At 45.4% G+C, this 18,782-nt stretch overlaps 1 protein-coding gene across 3 annotated transcripts in view; it reads left to right on the top strand.

Moving 5' to 3' along the window:
• The window catches only part of TRERF1 (transcriptional regulating factor 1), an 83,373-nt gene that overhangs the window by 42,289 nt on the left and 22,302 nt on the right, over positions 1-18,782 (top strand). For all 3 annotated transcript variants that reach the window (XM_034060569.1, XM_034060570.1, XM_034060568.1), the window contains exon 3: positions 14,085-14,182. The gene's annotated coding sequence lies outside the window, so the exon portion shown is untranslated. The remainder of the gene's footprint in view (positions 1-14,084; positions 14,183-18,782) is intronic.

Raw genomic sequence — 18,782 nt, 5'->3', positions numbered from 1 at the left:
GTTCAAGTGGGAATTGTTGCTTCCCTTGGAATGGAGCCTTACAGTAATGCAGCTGGATGGAGCTGCAGGTTGCATGTGCTGCAGGGACTGCTTGGGACAAGGCATGGATGGGGCAAAGATGGACTAAGGAGTATGTTGGTTGGAATTCTGGGTTCATTTTCTAAAGGTCCTTCGGGATGCCGATGTGGAATGGTCCAAATCCATCAGGAATGTGAATGGAAACCCAGAAGAAGCAATTCATAACAAGGATGGTCTGGATAAGGTGTTGGTGCTTTTGAAGTTACCCGTGCAGAGCTCTGGCTGTATCTTTAGTGCAGAAACCCCTTTTTTCCTCTGCTATTGTAGGAAGCCACATCTTAAAGTAAAACTGCATTTGACTTGCTTTTGTCTTTATGTTGTTGACATGGGGTTACCTGCTTATTGGACACATGCTTGTCATGCAGGCCATCCAGGATGCCACCAAGGGATGGTGTCCTTGAAGGATATTTTCCACGTGGTCCTAAAAATAATACATTCCGAGCTGGAAAATGCATTTATTCATGTTACTGTAAGATTTACATCTTCTCTTTCCCTCTGATGCCCTCAGTGAAGTGCAGAAAATAGGTTGACAGAAAGGCTGACTATCAAATTAAATCTGTGCATGTTTTAAATAACTTTTCACATTGAATCTCTGGAGGTTTTTATCCCTGTATCTGCAGAAATGTCACTGGAATTTATCTTAGCCCAAGATTTTACCAGGGTGAAATCTCAGCAGTGTGTGCATACATTCCCTTCACCCTCTTTTCCTTCCCAGTTCTGTGCCAAGCTGTGCCTCTTCTCCCTTCCCTCGGATGCCCTTTCCTAGTGCTACCTGCCCGGATGAGTTCAGGCTTGGGATACAGGGGCACATCTGCTTCCATCAGCCAGCTGTTAACTCCTGGATGCGGATGGGGTGTTGTTTGCCATCAACCAACTTGTGGCTGGGTTGTAGAGACTGGAGGAGCTTCTTAGCACTACATAATGTGCTGTGCGAGGGGAGGTGGGCACAGTTTGGAATAACTAGCTCAAAGTAGGACAAGGCTGTTTTTCCTGGGAGAACTTGCTCTATTTTGCATCTGTTTGGTTTGAGTGATGAGTGGGGGGGGGAGGAAGAAAAAATCATGGTTTTTTTGCTGTTAATTCTGTCAATTCCCATGATGTTCAGGCAAAAATGTGAATAGAATTTACAAGATTATTGCAGATTATGCAGTGGCCTCGTATCTGCGAGCGGTTCAGGGAGGAAAGGCACTGTTGTACTGTCACTTAAATATGATATGAGAGAGAGACATCTCCCTCCCCTGCTTCCTGCCTCCTTTTATGTTCTTTGCAATGTGAATATACTAACATGTAGTTGAAGTTATTTTCGTCACCTAGGCCTTCTCCTTCACATCCACCTCAGAAGCAGTGTATGTAGCTTGGTGACATGTGTTTGTTTAATCTAAGGAAGAGCAAAACTGGTTCAGGTGACCGCAGAGGCAGGAGCCATTGTTTGCCTGAGAAGAGGATGGCATCCGTTTGTTATCTCACCTTTAAGGGGTTTTGTAGTCGCTTTTCCCCAGATCCGAAAGATAATTTCCTAGGAGATGATGCTTACATGCAAATACCGTGTGAATTAAGCTTACTTCAGCCACCTTGTGCTGCGACAAAGGGAGAGAAAGGAAATGGATGGTGGTCCTTGTTCTGCAGCCTGTTGAGGGCCCTTGACTTGCATGAAGGCAAATAAACAAAATGAATAGGTACAAAAGAGGAGAAATGATTTCTTGTTGCCTCCCTTAGCGCCTCACCACTTCTGGTTCTACAGAGATGTGATGGAACTGTTGTTTTTGAGTGTTAAATAATATACATACTTACATAAGAACAAGCTCTATCCCTTTTGTGGGAGTGGTACTGTGTGTTAGGATTCTCTCAGACACATGACAGCAGCTCCAAGGGCTGCTGAGATTCTTGCCCAGTTTCTTCTCCCAGTGCTATCCATTGGGAAAGGCCGGATGCTCCACGGGAAGGAGGAGCAGCTCAGGCTCTTGCTACCTGCTCTTGGGCTTCTGCTCCTGTTGTGGCCTCACAGCACCCATGGCACTGGTATGTTCTGGTTGGGGTGGTTTGGTGTGGGTGGGCAGCAGCAGTACTGGGGGGGCTCGGTGGGATGGGTGGGTTTGGTGCTGGTGTTCAGTACAGTTCAGCACAGCAGGGAACTGTTGTGTCTTTGCTGTTTGCCTTGCAGGAAGTTTTCCTTGTGTTTTGTACCATCTCATCTCCCTCATTGCATTGTGCTTTCTTGTCACCTTGTCCTCGTTGGCAGTGCGTTGTAGCCTATCCAGAAAGCAGATGACATCTGGTCCCGAAAAAGCTGGTACTGGTTAGTTATTAGTTATAACATAGACAGGTTTAACTGAACTTCCTGCTGGTGCAGTCTGTGCCCTGAGTATTCCAGAGGTTAGGCTTCCAACCGTATCAGCTCATTTCACCATGCTCCTGACTGCATTGGGCCCCTTGGCCATCACTGGAGACAAGAGAGTGCTTTTCTTCAGGGCAGCTCAGCAGGAACTGAATTTCAGTGCTCTGGGTTGCTTCTCTTTCTGGGTTGTTTCTGTTTTCCCCTCTTCTTATATTGTTTCCAAATCGTCTCTATAGGAAACCAAGGGAGAAGAGCCAGCCAAGTTGGTGGTGGTATCGGGTGTGCGGTTGCACCTACAGTTGTCAAGCAGGACATCTTTGGAGGGCAATAGTGAGGGTGTTGGCCTAAAGTCCTGCTTAGATTGCCCAGAGCAAAAGGCTTTTTACAGCCCGGAAGGAATGCTTGCATCTTAAAGAAACCTATGCCTGCTCTTCTTGCTTTTCCGAATGCCTCAGGCCTGTGTGCATTGATGGAGATGCAAGATCAGCTCTTGAATCTCCGCTCTGGTTAGAGCAAAAGACAAATTGAAACTACCCATAGCCAAATAGGGCGCAGAAAGTAACAGACATCACTTAGTGCTTTCAGCACAGTGATTGCTAGCATATGAGCATCTGTATAGACACAGATCCCTCCTGTGCCGCTAACAGCTGTTGATGGGTGTTTTCTATCATATTAGAAACTGCTTTAAAACATTCTGCTGCTTGGGAGCCCCAAATGTTCTTGTAGGTATTTCTTTCCCAAGTGAACTGGCAAGCTAGAGGGAAGAGCATTTGCTTGGAGCGAGCTTCTCTAATGGAAGGTGGCTCTGCCCATGGCAGGGGTTGGAACTGGAGGAGCTTTAAGGTCCCTTCCAACCCAAACCATTCTATGATGCTGTTGTATGATACTAGAGCACAAGGGCCCTGCCTGGGCAGCACTGCCTCTTAGGGCTGCTCTTCACCATGAAACTAGTCACGGGCTTGCTGAGCAGGAAAGACAGACTTCTGTCTGTAGTGGTGCCTTCTTGGTTTTGTAGGTGGGAATAATGGTTTTAACTTTATGCATTGATGGAATGTACATTTAAATTACTGTTAAAACAGTATCTCAGGAGAAGTGTTTGTTTATGGAAGAAAGGAGCTATTTTAAATAGTTCTTTGAGGCAAACATACTTGTCAAAGAATTCATGATTTTAGTCGTGGTCCTTCTGAATGCGTTTGACATGATCATTATTCACTTGTACCATTTGTTCCCTGCCTCATTATATACAGTAGCAAACCCCTCTAGGGTTACCTTTACTTGTATTTGCATTAGAAATTGCACTATGAAGAATGTTCTCCTGGGGTTGCCTGCTGCCAAGCCAGGAGCTGTAAATAAAGTGGCTTTTAATTGAAGTACAGGAGAACCACAGAATCATTAGAATGAATGTACCCTCTGGTTTGTGTTTCTCCTTATGTTACCACTGATTGTTATACAGTGAACCAAGTTGTTCTTCCTCCCAGTTCTGCTTAACTTGAACTAGTAACTTCTTGCTGAACCAAGTGCTCCAGACCTCTTGACATTTATAGCCTTCTGAATGAGTGAATGGTGCTGGGAGGAATAGGTGAGGCTGCTTGTTTGCCTTCTTTAATACAGAATTGACTTCTGGAGAAGGACACTTTGAGATAGGAGTAAGGAAAAGGTCTATGGTGGGAGAGCATCCATGTGAGCACCTTGTGATCTGCAAGCAGATGTTACTGGGAAGTGGTTTGCTGCGTTTGGGAGGGTGGGCACACGTTGGCACTTGTGTTTTAATGGAGTTCTCCATCTGCTGTCTAGCCAAATCTCCTTCTGAACACCAAAGTCTTGTTCCAAATGTGACATGAAATCAGGAGAACGGAGGTGGGGGGTGTTTTCTCTCGGTACTTTGTGAATGTTAAACCCCCGTGTGTCTGTGAGGGTGGGCAAATCCAGGTCTTTATCTGGTTCTTGGCTTTTTTTAGACCAGCAAATCCATCTCTTCCCAGTCGGTTGTTAATTTGGAAACACAGCGGCAGGAATTCTTCTTCTCTGTAAACAGCTGCTTTGTTGGGGTGTTTTAGGGAGCTAAGTTGGTATCATCTGCTTTATTCACAGGGTTCTCATCACAGACTGTTTCATGTGTTGGATTCCTGCCTCTTATGCCGAATGCTATTTTTACCCTTTTTGCAAAGGCTGGTGCTGAATAGGTTCTTTAATGGGTGTTTTTTCCCCTCTCATTGTTCAGGAGATGCAATGGTTGTGTCACCCATTCTTAAGGGTCAGAATTCATCACTCTGTGTGCTTTGCACTGATGATCTTTGATTTTCTGAACCTGTTTATTGACATGGTGCATTTTTTGGTTCAGATGTGACAAGTGAATCATCTGGTGAGTGACTTCAATCACGTGGATGGCTTCAGTTTTCCTTCAGAGCACCCTGGGGGCAGAACTCTTTCCTTACTACTTCATGAGGTTTAGGAGTGGGAGCCATGGGGATCTTGCTTGTTAGAAGCAAAGCTAATGCTAACAGCCTTGTGAGATCACAGTTATCCATCTACGGTGGTCCATTAGGCATGGGGATGGAGTCAAAAGCCTCTGTTGTGTCAGGGTTTTCTTACTTGAAGTCTTTCCATTTAGGACTTTCTGAAAGACATGAACCCACTGGAAATTGTGATGTTGTCAAGTCCAAGCCGAGTTCCTTCTGATACTAACCTGGTACTCATGAGACAGTTTGTTTAAGGGTGTAGCTACAAGGAAAATAGAACAGAGCCTACTGCCTTGCTAAAGATTTCATGGTTCTTGAGCATCATCTTCTTGTTAAGAGCCTGTGAGAAGCTGAGAAATAGAAGCGAGATCTGGAAGAAGGTGGTGATGGGGATTTGAAGTATCTGAGAATGCTCCGTTCATATGAACCAGAAACCTCTTAGTCACTCTGTGTCCTGTGCTTGGGGCGTATAAGATGTGCCATTCTCAGTAGGATGAAGACCTACAAGCATTCCCAAATCTCATCTTCAACACACTCCTCAGGAGCCTCAAATTGGAGAGGGCTGAGATCTGTTCATTTCAGGATTTCATGTCTCAAGTAGTCCTGTGTTGTTCAGAGAAGGTTCTTACCCATGTATGTGTCTCTACCAGGTACATTTTTCAGTTCAGGACTTAATAGTCCAGACTAATGAATAAATCATCCAAATCTCATCTTTAGGTTCTCCTGACAGGAACAGGCATGTCTATTGGAAATGAGGATGTAATCATTTATCAGATGGATCTCCAGGACCCGTAATTGTACCTTGGTTTGCTGGTGAGCATAGAGGCATAGAGTGCCTCAGCACCACGCATGCACAAAGTGTACCGGAGATGTTTTCCCTCTTACAAAAACACAGGAAGGTTATCTCCATCCATCAGCAGCTCCCGATGTATCCATGACCAATGACCCACTGACCAATGCCTGATTCCCCCCAGTTTCTATGCCATGCATGATGTTCTGCAGCCTGGAATACCCCTTGGGCTGGTTCAGGTCAGCTCTCCTGGCTCTGCTTCTTCCCAGCTGCTCATGCCCCTTCTCGCTGGCAGAGCATGGGAAGCTGAAACGTCCTTGACTTAGGGTAAGCATTACTTAGCAACAACTAAAACATAGGTGTGTTATCAGCTTTGTTCTCAGGCTAAAGCCAAAGCACAGCGCTGCACCAGCGACTGGGAAGCAAAATTAACTCTATCCCAGCTGAAACCAGGGTAAAACTCATATACTGATGATGAAAAGAGAGATGCAGTGTTTGAGATAGCTGGGGATTACTGAAAATACCCCAGCAGGAACTATGGGAGCACGGAGACTTGGGAGTCTTGCATTACCAGAGATGTGAACATAGGGGGAAATGAGGTAAAGAATTCCTTAAGGAAAACTGCCCTGCAGGAGAATGGAGATGAAAATCAAATTCCTGGCAGGAATCTCAATTAGGGTTAGGGTTAAAACGTTTAGGCCCTTTTCAGAGATAATCTCTATCCATTGGTGTTGTTACATTGCCTGGTACAGAACCTAAGGCACAGACTGGGGTTTGTAGCTTGAATGTGCAGCCCAGGAATGCGAAGGACGGGGCAGAAACCAGAGCTCTTCCAATTAGCTTCAGTCTCATGCAGTTATCTCTTATCCAAGAGGCTTGTCTCTGAATGTCCCATAAGGATAATTGGATTTAAAAAGAAATATATTTCTTTCTTAGGTAGGACTCTTGCTTATTAAGAAAAGCCAGCATTGTTTTGCACAAGCCAGTATCACATTACTGTTGTTCTGACCTGATTTCGGGCATCTGAAGGAAAACAAACACTTGCACATTAGGTATTTGCAGGCAAGTTTACATCCCATACACAGTACCTGTGTTATATATTATACGTCCTTCTTAGTGACTTGTATTCCTTTTTCTAGGAGAAATCTTTTCAGTAATGCTGTTTCAGTTCTCAAGGAAAGTACCATTATATCAGATTTCAGGATCAATATTCAATAACAACTATGCAGTTCATTATTCCAATGACTTCTGAGATGCCTGTCTTGCTATGTGACTTACATCAGTGCAAAAGGAACTACAAACACACTCCCTACCACTCTAAAGGGAAAGTTGTGCAGCTGGCACCTAGGTTAAGGACCAGGAGGTTTGACCAAGAGCACCTCCTGTATGAAGACAGGCCAGGTTGGATGGGGCTTGGAGCAACCTGCTCTAGTGGAAGGTGTCCCTGGGTTAGGGACTGGAACTGGGTGATCTTAAGGTCTTTTCCAGCCCAAACCAGTCTGGGGTTCTATAACAGTGGTGTTCCTTTAACATGATGTGCTATTGGAGCTAAGTGCGGGCAGAGAAATGAGGGCAAGGTTTGGCATCCCTGAGCCCTTCAGGCCATGCAGTGGTAATGCCATAGGTTAGTGGTGGTCTTGGCAGTGCTTGGAGCTGCTGATCTTAAAGGTCTTTTCCAGCCTGGTTGATTCTGTGATTCATGAAGAAGTTCTCTGTGTTGCTTGTAACCACAGCTCCTTGGGTAGTTCCCAAGGACGCAGTGATGGGGAGATCAGCATCCATCCTGCTCCGTTACAGATTACTTTTCCACCCAGATCTCTTGAGGAGATACTGTAGGGAGGTTTGAACCTGCTGCAAGTGACAAGTGAACAGAAGGGAACCCACGAGTGTCTCAGCACCACCGTCTTCTTTCCAGCATCCTGTCTTAAATCAGGTAACACTGCTCTGAGAATTGCTTGCTTGCTACTTATTGAAAGAGCATTACCTTGTCTTTGTGTCTGTAATTAGCGTTTCATCTGGGGTCTAGGGCTTGGTGCTGAATGAGTCTTATATGCTATAGGTTCAGTAAATGATGAAAAACTGAAGTCTGTGCTTACTCTCTTCCTATATAAACCAGAACTGAGCAGATCTCTAAGTAGAAACGGTGACAGAAATGATGTGGTCTAAAGGAGGAGGTTGTCTTTATTTCTCCATTTCCTCATTGGGTGGCTCACGGTCCATATAAACAATGCAGTCAATAAATACTTGGTCCAGTCGTGGCCAGGATAGCCATAGGAAGTCCTTTTATGCGTTTCTAAATCAGAGGATAAAAATGCAGCTCCTATAAATTGGTAGATGTATTAGAGAGTAAGTCTTTAAAAGCATGATCTAGAGCAGCCCAGATTTCCGGATAGAGCGCTCTGAAACTTAATACCCACATAAAAGAACTGATGCAAAATGTGGATGTAAAAATACCCTGTATCCATTTGAGATGAGTCTTTCAGAGAGAGCAGGCTGAGAAGCTGAAGCAAGCTCTAAAGCAATGCTGAGCTTCTGTCTGCTCTGCTGGCTTGGGGAGTTTGAGAGCTTGGGCATCTGAGCATCACTGTGTCTGAATGCATGACGTAGCTGAGCAGGATGTGTGCTAGGGATGTTACCTTGTCTGTTTGAAGGTAGGTAACAGAAAGGTGGTGGTGGTGTTTTGCAGCCTGTTTGGAGAGATAAATCATATTGATGGCAGCAGATGGGGAATCACAGGTTTTGGCAGGTCTGATGTCTCAAGAAGAGAAAGGGAAGCAGGTGAGCAGATCTGGGAGGTTATTCCAGAGGAGAACCTCAATGGACCTTAGAATATGTCCACTTCTACCTCCTAGCAACCAAAACTGTTATGAGGTTCACTTGGCACAGATCCACTTGCTTGGAGGGCACTTGTGCATAATTTGTGCTAGATTCAGACAAAATTGGGACTTGAAATGAGAGATGGGCTCCCTATTGCAGACCCCTCGATGTCTTCACTGTTGAGCAGAGCACTGTGCCAGGATGCCAGCTGGAGATGCAGGCAGAGCCTTTTGGTTCTTGAATTGCCTGGGACAACAATTGAAGCTCTGTTTGGGATAGAGCTGGAAATGGCATGAGGTAGTCAGGCATACATTGGTTTCAGTTGGAAGTGGAATGTTCCAGTAATTCCAAAGGATGACTTGGTCAGCTTGCATGAGGTCGAGCCATAGATGACAGCCAAGTTTATCACCTCCTTCAGAGTGTTTCCTGTTTATAGTTCATTGCCAGGAGAAGATCCTATGGTGTTGCACTGTGCCTGCTATAGAGAAGGCTTCCTCCTGCCTGCTTGTTGGGCACCCTCTGCAAGCATCTTCCTGTTGTCCTGCTAAGAAAGGAGCTGGCAGTTTTGTCACAAATGAAGCTTTAGCCATTTGCTTGTGTTAGAAGCCCTTACCTGAAGGTGCTCTTCTGGTCTCTCCCTCTTCCCCCTTGCTTGGCCACGTATTAAGAACAAAAAAGCCCAACCCAACCAAAACAAACATTGGCCAAATCACCTTCCTTTGCCTTCCTGGGAAGGGAAACATGCCTCTAATCTGTGTTTCCCTGTTTGTATTTCTCTCAGGTAATTGTGAAGCAGGAGGAACTTGCTCCTTGCAGAATGGGTGTTTACTTTGTCACCTCTATGTCAAGAAGGTGAGGTGTCCTGTGCTTTGTCACAGGTTGGCTTTGTCACAGTGTGGACCTACACTTAGGTGACCAAACTGTGTGAGTTGTGCTTATTCATTCTCCCTTGCCTGCAAGGTGAAGGTATCATGGTGTTCAAAAGTGTTGTCCTTTCCCCTTTTCTATGCTGCTTCTGCTTGCATGGAATACTAGGGAAGGAAACAGGATCGGCAAATAACTACCTACTGTACAGAAGAATCTGCACTAGGGAAGGAGATTTCTATAGGGCTTTTAATGTAGTGAAGAAGGAATTACTCAATCCTAATACTTGAATAAGTTCCTTACAAGGCTGGGGAAGGTGCTGAGTGTCACTGTTCCTTTGGAAGTGGTAAAAGTAATTGTGAAAGGGAATGGCGTGGCATTTAATTACGTAAGGAGCCAGAAGGGCTAAAAGAACCTTGGTTGTATCAGAAAGCAATTTAAAGTATAAGCTAGGGAAAATGGTGTATTTCTGTCACAGTAAGAGCAATTCCACCACTGGCTGCACTGATTTCATGTCTTATGTTTTGTTCCAAACAGATCTATAACTATGGGGGTGAGGGTAATGGAGCAGTTTTGTTCCCTCAGCCTCCCAACCCAGCCTGTTGTCTCTTGTCTCCACTTGTCCGATGGGATTGTCCCTTTCGGAGGGATCACTGGCTTTTTATTCCCCATCTACTTGTGTGCAGCGCATCTGGAGCCCAGTGGTGGCTGTTGGGCTTTCAGCTATCACTGCTTACCTGTTTGGGGTGTTTCCTGAGCTGTGGGGTTCGGTCTGCTCAGGGCAGGGATGTGGTGTGAGCATGGACTGAGAGTCCAAGCCTTGGATTGTCGGGCTCCTGACAGATCTCAATGTGAGGTGTTCTCAGCTCTGCATGGAAGAATCAGGGCTAAAGCTCTCTATGGGCAGTGCTTGCTTGAAGATTTTCCCCTTTCCTGGAGTGATTGGGGAATTTAATTGAGGAGAGTGGCTGTTTTCCAGGAATTCTGTGAAGGGAAGGAATGGCTGGAGGGTGTTTCAAGGAAGGAAGGTTGTTTATTGGTGTCATTTGTGGTGGTGATGCTGCCTGAACGGTTCCAGTCACCTCGTAGCTTAACTGACATCTTGCAGGAGTGTAGGCTTAGGGTAATAGGAGCAAGGAAAAGAAGGGTTGGCTGAAGTGTGCTGCAGGAGGACTCCTTGTACTGGGTGATTGGATGATAAAATGCCAGAGGAAATTGCTAGTAGATAAACCAAAGCAATGCATGTGGGAGGATGAAGAGGGGTCACAGCACAGTGTATGGACTGAGGAGCACTGCACCAGGTGTTCCTGCTCTGAAAGGAGACTCTGTGGTTGTCCTGTGGCAAAACGAGTGTCAGATCTCACTGGTGAATGAGCAGAAACCAACATACAGCATCAATGTGCCACTGCATAAACATGGGATGCTCCCTAGCCTTCAGTACCATGTGTATTGGATGGCTGAGAGGGACTCTGCATCAGGGACTGCAGCTATAGGACAAGGGGTGATGGGTTCAGACTGAACCAGGGCAAGTTCAGGTTAGATCTAAGGCAGAAGCTGTTCCCTGTGAGGGTGCTGAGGCGCTGGCACAGGGTGCCCAGAGAAGCTGTGGCTGCCCCATCCCTGGCAGTGCTCAAGGCCAGGTTGGACACAGGGGCTTGGAGCAGCTGCTCCAGTGGAAGGGGTCCCTGCACGTGGCAGGGGTTGGACCTGGATGAGCTTTAAGGTCCCTTCCAACACAAACCATTCCATGATTCTCTGATTTTGGAATGTATTATCTATCCATGCCACAGCATCTCATCTGTAAGATGTGCCATTTGTCAAAGAGATTGTCTCTGGAAAGAAGTGTCACACAGTGTTCCTGAAGCATTTCAAAGATGTAGGAATGAGCACATCAGACTGGCCTTGTGTGCATGCAGAATACTGTCCTTAGACAACTGGAATTCCTAGAGGTTTTTCTATGAAGGTACAGTCAGGAAGATGAACATGGCCCAGAGAAAGGCAACACAATCACAAAGCTGATGCTTAAGAGAGGACTTGCAGCATGTGCAGAGGCTGTGCTCTGATGTCAGTGCATTAAGTGAATCAGAGTAATGGTACCTGAGTGATAATGATAGTTCTGGTGCTGTCTGCTTTTTGTTGCTGGTTTTGCCAGTCACTCTTACAGTCCTTGTTGGTGTTGCTTGTTCAGTTCAGGTACTCTGTGATTGTTCTTTGGTGTCTTATCTGAAGGTGGCTTACTTTTCCCTTTTCTGTTCCCAAAAGAATTAAATACTATTTAGTCATGACCAGCCAATTTTGACAACAGGATGCTCTTGGTCACCTATGTTGTAATAGAAACAATGATAAATACAGTGGAGGTGAATCTTGTGTTTCATTGATTTGAGTAGGTGAGGTTTATTCATTTCATGTTGTGTGTGGTTGGATGAACCAGTAGCGACTGAGCAGGAGAACAGAAATCCCAAATGCTGGTGTTGTTGATACTGGTTTGGGGTGTTTGGGTGTGTGTGTGTGTTCTTTTGGAGTCACATTTTGGATGCTCTTACAGGAAGCCTGAGTTCCCAATTCCAGCTTTTCAGTTAGGGTTTTAATGTCAAGTGATACAGAAATCCATCCCATTAAAGTAAATATAGTTATTCTAGATGGGAGGATGTTGTAGATGATATAGATAGTGTATCCTCATCATTGATCTGTATTGTTCTTTTAATACCTAAAATCTGCCATGCAGCCATAGCATTGTCCTTGGAAGCACATGGCCTTGTCTAGCCCATGGAGCACCTGCATGGCTTCTTCGGTGTCACTGCTCTTCATGGTGGGTTGAGTGGGGCATCATCATCGGCCAGGCAAAGGTCTCCTCATCCTAACTGCCCATTAGGCCTCGGAGCAGCCAATGTAAGACCTCTGGGAAGTGGCTCCTTAGGCTGACCTGCAGCCAAAGCGTTGCAATAGGAGCACTGTCCCCACATCATTGCTGCAGTAGTGCAACCAGCACTGGAGTTGGTGCTGTTGCTCCGAGAGCATCACTGTGTCTTTGTGCTTCTCCTTAAATGAGCCCTTTGGGGTGTGTTGCTACAGTTTTACTGCCATCCTCCCCTTTAGCGCTGGAAAAATACCTGGTTTAACGTTCAGCCTGAGGCTCTGCTGATCAATACCTTACAAGCACAGTGAAGTTCAAGGAATTGCCTCCATTACTATCTCGAGATGAGAAATTGATTTAGTTTTGTTCTCTCTCTGCTAATTCACCTGCAGTTTACGCTCCCATAAAAGGTATTATGTGCTCCGGATTTTACAGCAGAGTCATCAATCCTAATGAAGAGAGAAGAAGGAGAACTCATGTTGTGGGTATGGGATAGCTGATCTCTGGCTTAGCTCTTCCTTTGTAAATGTTGCTGTAGGCTTCACTTCAGCTTTTCCTTACTGTGCTTTGGTTCCATGCAGAATCTAGGGGCTGGGATGGGAGCAAAACTGAACAGTGTGGCAAAGGAACATAAAATCACATGGCTTTTCAGTGTACCCCCCCCCAAAATGAGATGCTGATTGAAATGTGATGAAGGGAATTAAAACCTCACTTGTGAATTGTATGTAGTTTTGCAGTGCTGGGTCCATTGGGACCATTTTCATTATTAGCCATCATTTCACTATTTCTGGCTCTAAAATGCCCAAAGTTTTATTCTTTAAGTGTGTTATTATGTGTAAGAGCTTTGCACCTATCTGCTCCAAGTGGTGGTACAGCTCCAATGATGAAGATGCTATAAGGGAAAAGCAGCCAAAACAAGTAAGAAACGCAGGAAAGGGCTTTCCTGGGCATTTATGTTGTTACTATTCCCATTGTCCATTGGCTTGGCCTCTGTTGGAACCTGCCAGGGATGGTTTGTCTGCAGAATAGTTTGGCATTTTTAGGTTTAATTCCTTCATTAGCATTCACTGTTCCAGAAAAAGAGAGCAAAGTCGTGTGCTGTGCCTTTGGTCACTGCCCATGGTACAGCAGTTAGCCTGTTTAAACATCTTGGCAGGTGTGTTAAACCAGGGGGTGCATCAGCTTTCTCTTTTGGCTCCACTCATATCAAGCCCAGGTATTCCCTGTGCCTCTGTTGCAAACACACAGTGTGAGACATCCCTGCTGCACTGACAACTTGTCAGCCTTCTTCCAGACTCATGGGACATCCCCAACTTTCCTGATCCCTCAGTGACTATGGAGAACAGCCTCCCAACAACCTCAGTCAGCTCTTGGGTGCTCAGCACCTACAAACCCAAGCGTGTTGTTTTCATGTATGTAATTCAGATGCCTGCTGTAGATATCTCTTCTGCAGTGGGTGACAGCCTGATTATATCTCCCGCACCCTTGACTTTCATTAATCCCTCCCTTCCTGATTGCTCTACCTTCTCTTGTTTGATGCTCCTCATGTAGGTTGCAAGCTCTGGGCCAGCAAATCTCTGTGTGAGCATCCAACTTGTCTTTGGGTTCTGTCAAAGCAGTGCAAGATGCTGCTGTATCTCGGTGGTCTCTCACTATTGATACAGGAAAGAGGTTCTAGATTGTTCCTTAAGGGAGTTACAGTGCTGATAGATGCTCTCTGCAACAGTGACTTGAAGAACAGGGTAACATGGAGTTACTATAGTGAATAAATGTTAGTATCTGGTTGTGTTGCAATGGGAAGCTGATGGTTTGGGGCAAGCTGGTGATATTTTATGAGAGAATCAGGTTGGGGGAAAACTAATGTCCTTTCTTGTGCCTTATGCTTAGATACATCACTGAGAGATCACAGAATGAAAGCAGCATGAGATGTTATGGCCAAGACAGCACAGCAAGATCCAGGAGTCTCACAGACCCCCAGAAATCAGGTAACGTAGCAGCATCACACATCCACTTTCTGTGGGGCTCCTTTGATTGGTGAGGCTCAGTGCTTTTTGACTGCTTCCCAAGATCTGGGCTTCGGAACCTCTGTGGCTTTATTGATGGGCTTCTCAAATGTGATTGCTTTGTGTTTTGTGCTCAAATATGACTGCTTTCTGTCCTGTAAAACATACAGATGCCATAGGATGTATGGCACGGGAGATCCCCGCACACTCTGTCTTGAGGGCTCCCATGGCTATAGGAGCCAAGGATGTGACCTTAGCTCCAAAAAGCTACAGAAGGCAGCAGCCTTCACTGTTGGTGAAGTGGTGAAGTGCAGGATGCCCACCTTTAGACTCAGATTGTGTGCTTATCACTGCTGTGGTCACTGCAATAGCTTACGTTTGAGTGGAAAGGCCTAAAATCTTCCCTTCCTCCCCCAGATCAAAGGCAGTGAGCAGAGATTGTGATGCAGCCACATACAGTAAGTGAGGCGAGATCTGTCCTGAGGTCTTCATGCCCGGGTGTTCTTATGTCTGAAGAACTTGGGTGTTGCTGGGGAAAGCCAAGTCACTCAGGTCAATAACAGAAGTACATTAAAATGTGAAGTTGAGGCCAGTTTTCATAGTAAGACGTGTTTGTTTTTCCTTTGAGACCATGTAGGACTCAGCAGGAGCTGTTACAGTTTATTTCATGTAAGCAGGCAGTCAGCCTGTATTGGCTGAAGGGGTTTCAAACCAGGCTTCATAAACAGCTTCAGCCTTGCTCAAATCCCCACTAATGTATTGGTGAATATTAGAAAATCATTGCATTTACCATGGCCCCTTTAATCAATGCTGTCTTCTGTATGGGTTTTAGTTGCTCAGTCATGGAATATGGAATTCCCATTCCCTCCTGGCATTAGTTAAGGTTTGTCTTCTATTTCTCCTCAGTGTTGTGAGGAGATCACAGCAGTCCCTGTTTGCCATTTTGTGAAATGATGTGATACCTGTTTCCAAACCCTTCCAAGTGCCTACAAACTGTAACACCCATTCACTGACAGTAAAGATAAGCAGATTTATTGAAGCAACCTTCTTCCTTCCTTTGGCACTCATGGAATGTGTCTTCCTTGAGCTAATGTGCATTAATGGCTCTATTTAGAAGCCAGCCTGCTGTTGAATGACCAGCATTCCGTTAGTTTTGGGGGGAAAGCAGTGTTTTCATTCAATCACCAGCGCCTCCCAATGTGTTTTCTACTTGTATCTTTGATCAGAAGGAGAGGAAGATGTGTTTGCTTGTTTGTCTTCCTTCCTCCTCCCCCTTTTCTAGAGGCTTGCCCGAGATGCTCAACTGTTGGTTCTGCTGTTTGTTGTTTCTGTTGCCTTTTCTAACTGCACAGAGCACTGCTGGGTTCCCCTCCCAATGCCATCGCTGCTCTCCCTTCCCCCAAGTCCAATGTGTTCTTTATTAAACTGAATTAGGACATTCTGGTCTCCAGTCTGAAGAGTGGAAATGGGAACAGAGTAAATGAGCAGCCACAGGAGACCCGGCAGCCTTTCCAACTGCACTGCAGAGCAGACTCAGCTGCAAAGGGAATGATAATTTTGGGAGGATTTGCACAACTGGTAAAGAATTACCAGCATTAATATTAAAAGCAGCTCATCTGGTTTTCCCTTCCATTTTAAGAGCGTGTTGCTTTCTTACCACTGTAAAACCAATGTACTGCACATTCTGCTTCCTTTCCATCCTTCTTTCACTCTATCAATTGGTTTAGTTGCTTCTGTGCTCACCTTACTGATGTGGGGTGTTTTGGTGCTGCTGGTTTTGGCTGACACCACCAACCTTGGGGTTTGCATGCAGATACAGGCAGGGATTTGGGATCTCTGCCATTCAAAGAACACCAAAACTGAATTACAGATGTATTCTGGATCGGGATGAAAAGGTTGTCTCCCTGTAGGCATTTGTCCTTGGAACAAGTGTAGAAACTTCTTCTTGGTCCTTGAAATCCATATTGCTATCTCGGTGTTTGTTCTAATGCAGTGGCCATGATCCTGATACCTTTTGGCCTTTATTTTCAGCCTTGGCCTCCCTTTATTGCTATATCAGATGTCTTCAGGGCTTCTATAGCTCTTTTATACAATAATATAGTAGATCTTTGAGTTATTACCTTCTCACTTTGCTCTCTGCTCGTTCGCCCCATCACTGTGTGTGACACTAGAAATGATGCGTTCTGTTTCAGTACTCTGCTGCCTTCTCTTCATGTGCTTATTTCCTGTGCCAAAAAAAGCAGAGCTGGGGCTTGAACTGTGGCTGCACAAAGAGTTACGGAGGCAAACCTGGTGCCTAAATAGCCTGTGAGAGCACAGGGCTTGCTGAAAGAAGCCACTCGTCCTCTCCCCATTCTGTGCTGCTCAAACATCCAGTGTTGTCTCAGAGCAGCTTCCAGTGTCTGAAGGGGGCTACAAGGATGCTGGAGAGGGACTCTTCATCAGGGACTGCAGCCATAGGACAAGGGGTGCTGGGTTCAGACTGAAACAGGGCAAGTTCAGGTTTGGGTTGGAAAGGACCTTAAAGCTCATCCAGTTCCAACCCCTGCCAAGGGCAGGGACACCTCACCCTAGACCGTGTTGCCCAAGCCACTGTCCAGTGGTTCTCTTGATTTAGGGGTAGGTTAGCAGGAGATATCGCAGTTCTGAACAACAAAACAGGCCAATAGAAACCATTCTAATTCAAAAGGCTGAAAACTGAATCAGATAAATCCTGTTTAGTTCCTGTTGAAGCGAAGGCTGTGTGGGAAATGGAAAGGAAGGAGCAGCACAGAGAACTTTGCTTTTGAATTTCATCTTATCTGCAGTTACAAATGAGCCCTATATTCTAATAACGAAAAGACAGCCCCTTGAGAAACCCCTGTGCAACTGAAGGCTGGAAGGCACAAACACGTCTGCAGTGCTGGGAGAACACATGACAATGACACATTTCTGTAAGCAGCCTTGCCTTAAGTGTTATAGAACCCAGTTTAGACTAAGAGTGCTGGTTCAACTTGCCTTAACTGACATGTTACCATGCTGCAGGGAGGGATGTGATGAGGGGATGGTGCCCCAGCAAGTGAGCATCTTCTGGTACTGTTTGTGGTGTCCCACTGGTTGAACATGGGGCTTTTTTGCATCTGCCATCACATGCAGTCTTCTTAATGAGTCTGCTTCATTCAGCCTCTGCTCTCCTACAGTCTTTTGTCATCCCTCTCCATTGACTCAGTTCTGAAAGTGGCACTGGCTGTCATTCAGTCCTTGTTCTGCAGCCTACACCCAGCCCAGCTTCCATGCGACAGCCTATTTGGAGTGGATGCCTTGCTCTGAAATCCATGTGGATTCAGGCAGTTCAATAGTGTGACTGTGGCTTGGTCTATTGTGGTGCATGATGGAGCTGGGAGTGCTTTTGTTTGTTAGGGGGTTTTAATATAACTACCATCTCCTTGGTATTTCACCTCCTGTTGTCTTCTCTAAGTCTTCTGACTTTGCAGTACTATAGTTTATAAAGAAGGGAAACCAGATCACCTTTATTGAGAACTGATAACGTTGGAATACTCTTCCATTTCATGGCTTTTTATTCTATCCATAAACTTAAGTGTGGTATTTCTCCTTCTAGACAGTCTATAGTAACTGTTCTATCCTTTTGCATTTGTTCTGATGTGCCTTTGTAATGATGGTGTGATTGGGATGTATCTGTAATGTCAGACATGTGAGAGGTTAAGTAGCATAAATGGCTGCTGGGAAGAGAAGAAACACAACTGCAGACCCATTGTTGCTATAAAACTTGTGCTGCTTTTAGTTGTTTGGTTTAACCATTTAGGAGTTAGAGCTGTGATAAACTGCAGTGATGGCTGTTCAGGCACCAGCCCCTTTTCCTCCTCCCACTGAAGGAAATAGGAATCATTCAGTGCACTGCCCCTGGCTTCTCAGTTGGCCAGAGACTAACTTGGGTGCCCCTAAAGCCTTAATGATGTTGTGTACAGCACCAAAATACTCTTAATCCCACAAACATTGCATACTGTGAGCATTTTGTTAACGTGATAACAAACGCTCAGTGTGCACAGCACCAGGCCCTTGCCTTTAAGCCTGTTCAAGTACCAACACCATCCCTGGTACCTAAGGGACTGGTTTACTATTGATGATGCTTGTATCAACGTGCCTGCTTCTTACAGGTGTTTCTGTGTCACTGTGATGCTAACTCTGTCCCTGCTTCAGAGACAGGAGTTATGTCCCAGCTCCCAAACTGGGGGTGTTGTGAGGATGCTGGAGAGGAAGTTTGTATGAGCATTAGTTTTGATCCTGAGACAGGGGAAGAGAGAGGTTTGTGCTGATGCTTCAGCTGTAAAACCTTCCTGACTGTTTTCCAGTCCCTTAAGATCTGTATGGGATAAGCCCCGGGTGAAAGGGTGCAGTGACTGCAGTTTGGTGCATGCCCAGGGGCTGGCATTCTCTCTGGTGACCACACGGCTCAGTGTGGCTGCTGGGGCAGGAGGTAACATCTCCCATATATATCTCTGTGTGTGTGTGTGTATATATATGTAAAAAAATCCCATATTTATAATTTATATTTACATTTATATATATAAAAATACCAAAATCA

This window comes from Melopsittacus undulatus, chromosome 3 (assembly GCF_012275295.1).
Source record: "Melopsittacus undulatus isolate bMelUnd1 chromosome 3, bMelUnd1.mat.Z, whole genome shotgun sequence".
NCBI lineage: Eukaryota > Metazoa > Chordata > Aves > Psittaciformes > Psittaculidae > Melopsittacus > Melopsittacus undulatus.
The sequence above is the reverse complement of the archived record's forward strand: the minus strand, read 5'-3'. Positions and strand labels throughout refer to the sequence as shown.